At 41.2% G+C, this 13,260-nt stretch overlaps 1 long non-coding RNA gene across 1 annotated transcript in view; it reads left to right on the top strand.

Moving 5' to 3' along the window:
* The window catches only part of LOC116566088, a 186,922-nt gene extending 177,251 nt beyond the window's left edge, over positions 1 to 9,671 (top strand). Inside the window, exon 2 of the long non-coding RNA XR_004275725.1 lies at positions 8,054 to 9,671. This is a non-coding gene — a long non-coding RNA (uncharacterized LOC116566088). The remainder of the gene's footprint in view (positions 1 to 8,053) is intronic.
* Positions 9,672 to 13,260: the final 3,589 nt, after the last annotated feature.

The following is a 13,260-nucleotide window of genomic DNA, read 5'->3' as shown; positions in this document are numbered from 1 at the left end:
GACACAAATTATAGTGAATGAGTGGGTTAAGGGGTCGTGAGCCACCCACAGAGAGAGATCACATCTACACAATACTGACTGTTCACCTTCTCCTTATTTATTCAGTATAGATTTAATAAAAGAGACTTTAAGTCAACAAACTTGTAGAGAAAGATTAAAGGCCAGGTTCTGATGCTTAAAGCAATAAAGCAAGCACTGTTAGAGGGTATTCTCCTTGGTCGACCTCCCCCCAGGAGAGCTATCTGGCTCAAAGTTTAGTTTCAAGACTACAAAAGTAAACAAGTTAGCTAGGTAAGCTTCTACATTCTTTTGTTTCTACTTATTTATTTAACTAAGGGGACAATGCTGACTTCAGCTAAGAACTATAGAAAAAGCTCTTAGGCTTTCCAAAAGAGTTTGAGACCACATTCTGTAACTTTTTCTACTATTTTTCCTTTAATATTTTTGCCACCACCTTGAGTGAATTCCCATAGAGCCATTTTCTTGTTTCTGATCCACACATATGTTCCCTCAAAGCACTTAGGATATTTTATTTACATCACTGGTTTATTTGCTTTTCCACTGGGAATCCTCTGATAACCTTTGAAACTCTCATAAAGCACTTAGGATATTTTATTAACATCACTGGTTTATTTCTCTTCCACTGGGAATCCCTCTGATAAACTTTGAAACTCCAACTCAAAAAAAAAGTATTGAACAAATGTATGAAAACGCTAAATGAATAAATGAATGAGTGTGACCTATGCTCAAGTCTCAGCACTGCCACTTTCCTCTTGAGGGCTTTTGACTCAGAGAAGCCTTGATTTGCCTGCTCTAGACTATGCCTTGGCACTCAGGTAACCTGGAGCCCTGGGATGGTCATTGCCTATCAGGAGATTCCAGGAGCTGACCCCAGGGCTCATGTCAATCAGCTCTTGCTCCTTCCCCACAACCTTTAAAGCTTACCTTGCCTTTTGACTCATTCCTTCAAAGTCAAGCACAGTGATGAAAGCTTCTTGACAAATCTACTTCTCTTAAAGCTTTAATGGCCACTAAGAGCTTAATGCACTACCTTGTATAGAAATTTCTATTTAACAAGGGAATTAGTAAACACTCAATGCCTTAGCTCATCAGAATAATGAATATAATAACTAATAATTACTTAGTTGCTGCTACATGCTATACTCTTTTAAGAGTTTTATAAGTTTAAGCCTCACACAAACTCTATGAAGTAAGTTGTTAGAATAAATTCTCAAATTTCCATCAAACGTCTTCCCACCAGCCTGTCACTGGTGTCTGAAATCTCATTATCTGCTGTATCCTCAGTCAGCGAATCCTTGGCACACAGTGGGTGTTTGGATTCCCTAGAAGTAGACTCTGAGCAAGGATGCAAGTAGAGAGAATGGACTTGGGAAGTGCAGAAAACTGGGAAGGGATGGGGAGCTACACAGGGAAAGGAGGCAGATAGTAAAGGATGTGCCATCAGATAAGCCAATGTCATGACCACAGGAGCTCAGTCCCATGGGGACACTGGGATATGGTAGAGAAACATACCTCAGCATTGTCTCACCCAGGAGGGTGGAAGCTGAGACATTTATAAGGAAACTCTTGACAATCATTGGTGGGGAACTGCTCCAGGTAGCACCAATTCCTCACCTCTTCATCTAGTAATGGGTGTGGTAGAGTGGCTTTGGAGAATCCCTCAAATAAAGAGATACAGATACTGGCAGAAGAAGTTGGCTAGAGTCTACCCAAGTGGCAATGCCCAAAGGAGATGGACAATAACCAATAGCATCTACCACGGTGTTTTACTAAGTTTTTATTGAATAAGTGAGATAGTGGTGGTGATAGGAGGCAACAATACCCTGATTTTCACTGGTTTGGTATGACTGTTACTTTTTCCTATCATCTTAGTGGCTTTCCATTATTTAGGACAACTCTGCTATAGAACATCCAGAGTCTCTGATCTTGTCGGGGGCAAGGGGAAAATCCTTCACAAGAGTCCCAGAAACATAGACAGACTTCTGGTTTCCAATTGTTCAACTCCCATGATTATATTTTCACCAGTCCTCTGAAGAGTTTATCACAAAATGCCAAGGCCTCTGAAGTAGCTCTCAGGAAAGCAAAAAAGACCTAAGAGGGCAGATGTCATCAATTTTTCATGCTTCCTTCCTAGCAAACTCAACCACAACACTAACCTTGGTAACACAAGCCCAGTAGAATCTATGTGCAGTGCATGTTTGGATTAAATTCTCTGTTGATTTTTCTTGATTTATAAGTTAAAACTCAGCCAATGCAAATCTTTCCCCCACCCTACCAATTTCTGTCTTGAACTAAGTGTTCAGTATTTTGTCAGCCTACAATTTTTGTTATTTTTAACCTCATAAAACTATTATTATTATTTTTAAAAGAAGCCCTGTGCAAGATTGGAGGATAACTTTTCTGGTTTTGTTTCCAGAATTATTGCACATTTCTGAATTAATAGAGCACCACGTCCCAAGAATCACATGATCTCATTGCTCTTACATGTAGGTTTCTCATGTTAATTTTTTCATGACACATCACGCCAGAAAATAAAGTTTTAGATCCACAAGCAACACATGGTGATGGTGCTAGGGCCAATGATGAGGAACAACTGTGAATAATCCCCCTGGAAGAACCCACCTTCCTTGAAAAGTGCCTTCCACGAAAAGGAATGTCTCCTCCTCCTCCTCCCTCCTCTTACACTTTGTTTTCAAATGGAACCTGTGTGTGTGCACGTGTATGTGTGTGTGTGTGTGTGCATGTGTTTGTTTGTTTGTTTGAAAGACTTAATAGGCCTTGAATTTCAAGGTCATGTTTCAGAGGGAATTGGAAAGTTGCTCCAAAGGAGAGCCTGAGAATCTGTAGCTTTGAGAAAACAGGAGCAGATTTTGTGTGCTTTTCAAAGGGGGTTGTCCACTAGGGACAAACAACAGCTCTGTGAAGTGTAAACTAACACTGCCACCTGACTACTTTGAGGTCTGCACACTAGCAGATGGATAAGCAAAGAAGGGGGTTACTGTAGCACCTGGGGGGCAACTGACCCTCTCAAGGGGAAACTGAGTCACTATCACACCCTGAGGGCAGAGTAGAGTAAATGTATGTGATTATATATATAATTATATAAAATATGTAAATATATATAATATATAATTATATATCATATATAAAGATATATAAATATATGATAAATAATTATATAGAAGTAAATAAATATATAATATATAATTATTAATTATATATTATATATAATTTTTCTTTCTTTGTCCCCCTCTCCTATTCATTTACTATGTAATATAAAATGTAATAAAAGTGGTAAGCCTTATATGTTGGTATTTAAGTTACAGGATATTAAAGAGGAGTGCAATTTAGCTAGAAGTGCAAGTAAACACAACACAATGATGAATAAAATGACACAGTGTCTACTATCTTGGAGAGGGCTAGTCTATTTTCATTTGTATGAAGGACAGTTGCATCATGTCAGACAGGTAAAAGCATGATTTTGCTTTATTTGGACATTAAACATAGAAAAAAAGAGATATTCCAAATTGATAGGGGTTGCACTTTCCTGAATCATTCCATAATAAACTTGGCAAAACTAAAATCTTTCTCAGAATGCCCTTCTCTTTCTCTCCCTGATCTGCATGGTTCCAGGCTAGAGTTGGTCAAAAGAGGAACTTGTTCAGGATTTTGAAGACAGAAATAAAGCAGTGGCCTTTACTCTCAGCAGGTTGTTTACTCTGCATCCAGCCCATACTCTCAAATGCTGTCATCCATGGACCCAGAGATTCAATAGCTACACAGTGGCATCCCACAGACCCCTAGAAGAGCTCCTCCTTTGCTTTCCATTCAATCCCAGAGCTATGAGATTCTCCTGCATTTCTTTTTTTACTCCTCTAGTAAAATGTTATCAACCTTGTTGGTAGCATGTTCTATCAATCACTGTCAAAGAGCATGAATTTCACGTTGAAAACATTAAAAGGGCCCTCCTTTTGCTTACCAAAAACTTTGCAGGTTTCCATGCATTCCACTATTGTATTGCCCATTTACTGCAACTTTTCAGGATATAAATGTCATAATTGTGACATTAGGAATACATTTTGCTGTTCTGGCTTTTAACATAAGCAAAATAGAAATTCCATGTTTAGCCAGAAATCGTCTTGAGCACCCAGCATATAAATATGCTGCTGATACTTAAACCAGCCTTGTAATTAATGCCACACTTGCAAATGGACATAGACGCCAAGGGGCAATTGACTATTAGTAATTTTTCTGAAATAGAACCCTACATCACATTCCACTGATTGCTCTAAATTCCTGGTGTTCCACATTCTGCTCTGTTCCACTCTGAACCACCATGGTTCACAGGACAGGCTCTAATCCTCTAAGGGAGCTTCTGATACAAGTGAGTTGAAGGATGGACAGAAGCAGGCATGTCCCAAGCACTTAAAGTATGTTTATGATTTCATCTGTTTATCTTTTTGGGTTATTTGATTGTAGGCAACAGAAACAATCTTTGTCCAACTAGCAAAAGAGGGATTTGAAGAAAGAAAAGGAAGCAGCTCATGGAACAGAAGGTAAAGCTGGAGAAGTAGGATTGGAGTATCTGGGGAGCAGACACTCATGGGAGTTGGAGGCAGGGGAAGTCTCTTCAGAGAACCACTGTCTACTTGATGGAATTTAAGCCATCTTCAGTCTTGTCAGTCACTCTGCTCAAGACTCCAAACAAGGAATAAGGGATGGGTCCTGTTTGAGTTTCAGGTTACCCTTCGCCAGAGACAAGGGAGACTTGGTTGTTAGACCCCAAAGACTATACACAACGAGGGAAGGATCACTTCTTGAAGAGAAATCAGGATATCCATAACAGAGGTCACTGTGTCTTAAAAAGATGAGCCTTGTAGTGTCTTCCCACTGATATTTTCTGTACAAGTAGTGTGACTGTGTCTAGGATATGATACAGGGTGGCCCAAAGACAAGCCCCTCATCTCAGTATTATGTTTCCATCTCCTCATTTCCTACTGAGCAGCCTGGGTTTCTGGGAATTATTCAGACCCAGATGGTATTTGTATTTCCAAGAGACCCAGCATTTCAAAGTCTGACATATGCCACACTCAGAGAGTTATGAAAGCAAAGCCAAGCGACAATTGGGACCATTTTTTTCCCAGACATCTCTTTATATCTAGATCCCAGTTACAGGGAGTCTGAAAAGTCCCATTATCTCAGCAGAGAAACCACGGCAGGCAGGTTTGCTATGGCTGTTTCATTTCTGCTCAAATTGCAATCCCTCCTCTCCGGTCAAATGCATCTTTTGGCCCAAATCCGGGGCCCCACATACATAGTTCCTAATATTTGGAATAGCCTCCACAGCCAAGTGAATGAGTCAGTCTGCTGAGTTGATTCAAATCCCGAGAGACTTTGTTCCAGAAGCTTCCAACAATGCCCTTAGGATATATGACTATGTCTGAACATTCAGTAAAGTGTGAACTTGTGGTAGCTTCTGTATATAGATTCAGCTTTCTGCATTCATCCTCTCTCTTGTCCTAGGTCAGGAGAGTCCCAAAGAGAAGGATCATATGTGGCTTCCTTTTCTGCCTCTCCCCACAGTGTCTAGGAGGGTGCACACTCAGTCAGCATTGATAACTAACTCCGGTAAATAACTCAAAGAAAAAGAAACACATTAGGAGATAGAAAACCAGGTACTAATCTCACTTTTACAAATGAGGACAAGCCATCCAAACTCACTGAGCCTCAATCCTCTCATCTTTGTAATGGTGACCATAATTCATTCCACTTTCATGCCACACATGGTTATAATGCTTAAATGAGGATGGTGGCGTGGAAGTGGCTTATCATCTCAGCTATAGACATGCCACATGGCTCTTAGGTCACCAAGGCATGCTAGAGACCATCAGAATGAAATCTGCAGAAGCTCAGTTGCCCTGGCAAACGTGGCACACTGCTACTCCTAGAACAGTGTCTCATGTTTATTCCTTTGGGGTAACATTCAAGTTATGAGGCCACAGAGCAGAAGCCTTGCCATTTTATATCAAGCACAGCAGTCAGCATATTAAAAACAAGGACTGCTGGACACCAGCTGCGATGAAATGCTTTATCAGAGGACATTAAGAAGTCAGGCTCTTCCTTTCTCAGCAGTATTTTCTCTAAAGTCTCTTTTTCCATCTGTCCCTACCACGAAGACACTTGTTCACACTCAGACTGCTTCCTGCCTGGCCCCCTGCCACCTTCTCCTGCCTGACTTTCTATCTCTTGCCTCACTCTGTCTCAGTGCCAGACAGCTCACAATGCCACTTCCCCATGCAACTTGGAACAGCTTCTGGGTTTCTGCACCAGCTGCCTTGTCTGTGCTGGGGGATAGAGATCTTAAAAATTGCCTTCTATATAGCTACTTTGTTTCCTTCCATTCTTTCTTCCCCCCTCCGTTTTGGATTTTGTTTTCTTTCTTCTTAAAATTGCCTGCTAAAAGCAGAAGCCCAAAGTGACTTCTTTACCTCCTGTTTTTTTTTTTTTTTCCTTTTTGTTGTGTTTAGCATAAATCAATGTTCTCTGTCTCTGAAAACTAAAAGTCCCATATGACCAACACTCCAGCACAGCAAAATCATTTTGAACTTTTGGCAGAAAGTCCTAGGAGAGTAACACCAAAAGGAACTCTACATTATAAACCTCTGCTGGGGTACCCCAGCATTCAACAATGCACCCCCAGTGCTGAGTGTTCTGATCTCTAGGTCAAAAACTATGCAGGAGTTTTGCCCCCAGCTTTTCTCCTCCTAAACCTGGACCAAAATTCCTTTCTTTGTGACCATCTGGTCTCCTCATTTAACTTGGCCAAGCACAGCTTGACAATTCTCCCCTACTGCGATGGCACAAAGGGAAGCAAAAGAGACCTGAAATCAGCCTGATACAGTCTCAGACTTCAATTCCATGCTACTTAAGGTGAAATAAACCATCAAAGTGATATATTAGGAAACTATGTGCAGCAACGCCATGTTCATTCAAAACTGAAGGCAGGGAAGAAATGGAGTTAGAATAAATAGCTCTGGTCCTTTGGGAAGAAACGACTGGAAATTCTATCCCACTGTGCCTTACTTCAAAACAATAAAGGCCAACAGCATTTGCGTTATTCTTCACAGTTAACAGAGCACGTTTACAAATGGGAGGACATCAAAGGACAGAGTAATCATAATTTATATTTGACTCCTCCTATTTTCAAGGCTGTTTAGGATTGGAAACCTCCATTCATCTTCTCTCAAATTTTGTAAGTTGGAGAAAGCAAGAATTTCTTCAATCGATCGTTCATCTATTCAGCTCTTGTCTATTGGATGTCTACGGTGTGCCTGCTCCTGTTCTAGGCTCTGTGATATAAAGCAGTGAAAAAAACAGATGAGGTCGTAGATCTCATGGAACTTCTGTTCTAGTAGGAAAACCGACAATCAACAAATTGAACAAATATAGACTATGTCAGGTGGGATAAGGTGAGGATAAAAGCAGAAAACAAAAATAAAGCCAGGTAAAGGGTACAGAGAGTCATAGGAGAGCAGATACTGTTTTCTGTAGGGTGGTCCCAGTGAAGTGATGTTTCAGCAGAGACTTAAGGAACAAAGGGCCCAGATGAGAGGAAGGGCTCAGCCAGAGAGGAAGCAGCAGGACTCTTCAGAACAAGGCATGGAAGGCCTTGCTGGACACTTGAAAGATGTTGGCTTTCAACCTGAGTGAGTGGGAAGACTTTACACAGTTTTAAGCAGACTAACATGATCTAACTTACATTTTGAAAGGGTTCCTCTGGCAGACACTGGGCACTGTCCCCTCATAGCCATTCCTTCCTTCCTGATAGAAAACCCATAATTTTAGCTGGATGCATGGCATCACAGAATAAAGACTATATTTCCCAGCCTTTCCTGCAGGCAGGTATAGCTGTAACACTGTCTGGCCAATGGACCATGAGTGGAAGTATGATGGAGTAATTCAAAGGTCATGCCTAAAAGATGGGTGGTTTTGACCTTTTTCTTCTTTATTTTGTTCTTCATCCTCTGCCTAGAATGCAGATGTGATGGTTGGAGCTCCAGCTGTTACATTGGACTATGAAGACCAGGGTCACCCCCTCTGGATGGGAGAGTGTGAAGTTGGAAGAAGCTCAGGTCCCTGAGGATTTTGTGGAGTAGATCCATATCAGCGCATACAGGCTACCTGCAGACATTAATTTTATATTGTGCTCCTGGAAGCTGAGACCAGTTCAAATGGCTGCAATCTTTCTGTCTACTGTGTAGAGAACAAATATTGGAGGGACAGGAGTGAAAACAGGAATAATCTCTATTTTGTAAATAGGAACCCTGAGGCCTGAAGAAGTTGAATGAAGTATATTAGGGTTGCAGGTAAAAGCACTGGCTTAGTAAACCTGTCTGTATTTAAATCCTGCCTCCAATACTTTCTAACCTTGTAACCTTGGGCAATTTCTTAGCCTCTGTAAGCCTGATTTCCTCATCTGCGATGATAACAATGCCTATCTCAGACTAGGATTGTGCTATTAAATAAAATAAACCATGAAAAGACCTAACACAGCCTGGTGGGGTTCACATTTCTCACTTGCTGGTTCCCTGCTCCTCCTTCGTGTCTTCACCAGACCCTTTCCCACCTCTTGCATCAGCTTAGGAAATGGTGATCCTTCCAAGTGGGGTGAACAACACACTCAAGAGGAAATCCTTTTGTTAGGAAGGAAGGGCAAAAAGAGGGAGAGAAGGGAGAAAGAAGGAAGCCTTAGCACTTGAATGGACGTGATGAACTTTCAAGTACCCAGAAATTCCAGCTCACAAGAGACAAATGTCACTAGTGAGCCTGGCGTACTGAAGGATCTAAGAAAAGAAGGCCAGAAGTTCATCCTTCAGCCTCCAAGCTGTTCCATTGCCAATCCCCTTCTTTTTTTCTCCGCGTCTCTATCACCTCTTCTCTTTCCTCTTCCAAAACAAAAATAGGAAGTGTGAAAAGCTCAGTAAGTCATCTGGTTTTCAGGCTGCTTTTCCTTGGAGTGGCTAAAACTGTGTTTTATTGGCTTGGCAGGATGTTTTGAGATTGTGTGGCGAGGACTCTTCTGTGTGTGTGCCCATGTGTACGTATGTGTGTCTGCCTGTGTGTGAGTGTGTCCGCACGCATGTGCTTGTTTATCTAAGTACTGGGCTTTGGAATGCAAAGCAGCACATACATGTTTCCTTTGTGGTAGCAGATTCTCTTCCTAATTATGTTTTGCTCAGACTAATATTAAAATGAATTGGTTTCCTCTGACAACAATAAGTGTAATCATAACAGGAAATGGTCCGGAATCACACAGTAACAAAAATAGAGCCAGAGAGGAAGCAACAAGACTCTTGAGAACATTTGGCTGATCTACTTTTCCATTCCATTTCGTCCATGTAGTCATCCCTTCATTGATTCAGAAAACTCTGCTTATCACTGGTGAGACAAATGGGAAGCCTGAAAAAAATTCAACTTCTTCTCTTAATTAGAAATTTGTGAACCACTAAATACAAAAGTTAGAAAAAAAATGCATGTCAGCTTCTGTATAAAGATTGGCCTGTATTTTACCCAATACCACTCTTTTGTAAGAAGGCTTAAGTCATTAACTATCTTACACATCAAAGAATCTGATAAGTTCTGCAGTAAAACAACCTGGCTCAATTTGTCAAACGTAGCGAGGCCCAAATTTACTTGACCATGCAACTTCCTTTTCCTTTTTTATTGACTACTAGTGAACTTTGAAATTAGGATTACAGAATATAAACCTTTCAACATTTCCTCAAGGTAGTGGTCTACTTGTGGTCTGAATGCTGTCTCTGGGCATTTAGTCTTAATATCATGCACATGAATTCTGACACTTGGTTCCTTATTCCTTCAAGAATAGAATAAAGAGGCTATTCACTTAACAATGCATATTCTATTCGCCAATGTAATTGATTCAAGCAGAAGTTTGGAAGATAAAATGCCTTTGCAAGCTGATAACCATCGTCTTGACCTTACCTGATGGGGTATATATTCAGGAGGAGGAAAAGGGATATCTCTATCCCAAGGCACTTTCTTCTCTGCCCTCCCTGCACAGGAAGTCTTTGGGGTCATTTCTACCAGCGGATGGAACCTCAGGCCAGTTCACTTCACACCACACAGACCCTCTTTGTTAAGGAGAGAGATAAGCACCAGTAACAGCCTCTTTATTTACTTAAATCTGTGCCATGAAAGGTCCATAGTAATCCACCAGGGACTCACAGTGTGACTAGGTGGGTGAAGAATCTGGCTACAATAGCTATTTACAATTGATGCTAATAAAGCCGTTGAGTCTAGCCTGTGTGTGAGTAAATGAGCTGACAGAAGACAAGGCTGAGGTTGGAGTTCAGGGAACCTGGTCTAAGCACACTCCATGGGTCCAGGTTTGTCCCGTAGAGTTGGTCTGCACAGCAGTCAACAATCGACCATCTTGTCTGATTAATGACAACTGCCAAAAAGGATCACACAACAAAGCACCAAAGCCCAGCTAAGCCCAGAAGGGGTCAGCTTCCTGGACACAAAGGCTTTTTATTAGGTGAGACATCTGTTCAGATCTCTGCTGCCAATTAGGTTGTTATTGGATTCTGCTAACACCTATTGATAGCTGATAGCAGGAGATGCCATTGAGAGGCTACATTAGCACCTTCATGGCTAACTGTAAATCAGCCTGCTCTGTTTGCCTGAGAGTATCTGAATAAGTACCTCCCTCTGGCTTTCCCAGCCAGGGGCTCTCCCTTGTTCCTGGAATGAGGCGCAGCCAGAGTAGCTGTCTAAACACCCAGCAACCAATCAGAGTGCCCAGAGCAAAGGTAATGAGCTCCACAGAAACTTCTGTATGAAAACGTTCGTTATTTTTATCTTTCTAAAGTAGTACACACGCAGAAAATTTAGAATATTGTAGGCAATCAAAGGAACGGAAGTTAAGATGACCTATAGTGTCATAATCTTGCTATCTCTCCTTGGAATTTTTTTTCTCTACATTTATTTTATTTCCATAGGGCTGAAATCAGATTGGTCCTGGGATACAAGCCTTTGTTTTACTCCACCGTAGCCACACTGGCCCCCTTGAGGTTCTCCCGACACTCCAGACATATTTCCACTCATGACCTTTGCATTTGCTGTTTTCCCCTGTGGGATGTTCTTCCTTCAGACCCTCCAATGACCAGCGTTCACACCTGAGTCAGGTCACTGTTCAAATGTTGCTCCCTCCAAGAAACCTTCCTGACTAAATGAGCAAAAACAATTGTTTCTCTTTGCTATTCTTTGATTTCTTGTTCAGCTTTATTTTCCTTCAATGCACTACATGAGCTGATAGCATGTTTTATAGTTGTTTGTTTGTTATCAGTGCTTCCCACTACAGTTTAAGCTCCATGCAGGCAGATACTTTGCTTCATTCACCATCAGATCCACAACGTAAAACAGTGCCTGCCTGACCATAGCAGGTGCTCAATAAATATTTAATAAATAAATGCATAAATTTTGTTTTGTGACTTGCTTTTTTCCCCTTTAACAATATTGTACAGAGCTTTCAGGATCACTAAATATTCTTCAGCAAACTTTTTATTAAAAGACTGTATCACATTCCATACTATGGCTGTATTATAATGGATCTAATCAATTTCCAATGGTTGACAGTTAGGTTAAGTAGTCCCCCATCTTTTTTTTTTTTTCCTTTTAGAGAGAGAGAAACTTGCTCTGTTGCCCAGGCTGGAGTGCAGCGGTGTGATCACAGTTCACTGCAGCCTCAAACTCCAGGCTTAAGTGATCCTCCCACTTCAGCCTCCTTGATGGGACTACCAGTGGATGCCAACATGCTTACGCCTCCACCATCTTTTTTTCTCCCATTTCTAAACATATGTAGTACCTTGAAAGTATTTACATGATTTGTCTGTATAGGGCAAACCTTGGCCTTGAAGACTTAGTTGGAAGTTTAACTGGAAGAACAGTCATCGGTAAATCCTTGACCCAGAAGGAATCTGAATTCCTCCGATGGAGAAGGTAGGGGAGATGAGCACACCTGCCCAAATGGCAGGATTAGCCACATTGTTTTCAGTGGTCAGTGATGTGATAGTCAAGCTCACATGTGATTTCATGCAAGTACTCAAGCCTTGCATAAAGGAAGAAAGTATATAGATATATGTAGGTGTCATGGGCTAAATTGAGCCCTCCCATTCGTATGTTGAAGACCTAACCCCCAGTCCCCCAGAGTGTGACTGCATTTGGAGATAAGGTCTTTAAAGAGGTGATTAAATTATAAAGAGGGTGTGAGAGTGGCCCTGATCTAATCTGACTGATATCTTTAAAGAAGACTTGGACACAGAGAGAGATACCAGGGATGTACAGGTACAGAGGAAAGATCATGTAAAGACACATGCAGAAGACGGCCATGTCTAAGCCAAGGAGAGGGGCCTCAGAAGAAGCCATCCCTGTCAACACCTTGATCTTATACTTCCAGCTTCCAGAGCTATGAGAAAATAGATTTCTGTTGCTTAAGCCACCTGGTCTGTGGTATTTTATTACTGCAGTCAGAGTAAACTAGTACAATAAGTAAGTGCAATGATGTTAAGATGTCTCTGAGCCAGGCATGGTGGCTCACAGCTATAATCCCAGCACTTTGGAAGGCTGAGGCAGGCGGATCACCTGAGGTCAGGAGTTCGAGACCAGCTTGGCCAACATGGCGAAACTCCATCTCTACTAAAAATACAAAATTTAGCCAAACATGGTGGCAGGAGCCTGTCATCCCAGCTGCGCAAGAGGCTGAGGCAGGAGAATTGCTTGAACCAGAAGGTGGAGGTTGCAGTGAGCCAAGATCGCACCATTGCACTCCAGCCTGGGCTACAAAAGTGAAACTTGCTCTAAAAAAAAGATGTCTCTGAAAGGTGCTTTGGGGCTTGGTAAGTATATATTTTATTGCATCTCAAAGGTCACAATTTTCTATACAAACATTTCTAAAATTAAAATGAAAGTTGTTAGGTGCATAGAAATCAATACTAGAACATTTACTTAGCATGTAACTATTTCTGGAGCTCTTGGTGGTAAAAAATTAAACAACAAAAATGAATGTATAGCTTTCAAGAAATCAATGTAGATTTCAAATTACTGGTAATTTCTGTGCCTCTCAAGGGCATATTTTATTTCCACTCTAAGTTTTCCACCTTTTTAATCCTTAATTAATTACTTTTACTAATATGTAGTAAGCATTTACTATGCAAACGT

The sequence above is a fragment of the Sapajus apella genome, unplaced genomic scaffold (assembly GCF_009761245.1).
Source record: "Sapajus apella isolate SASKATOON/1434 unplaced genomic scaffold, GSC_monkey_1.0 scaffold2, whole genome shotgun sequence".
NCBI classification, from domain to species: Eukaryota; Metazoa; Chordata; class Mammalia; order Primates; family Cebidae; genus Sapajus; species Sapajus apella.
Note: the sequence above shows the minus strand (reverse complement) of the source record. Positions and strands in the feature narration are given on the sequence as shown.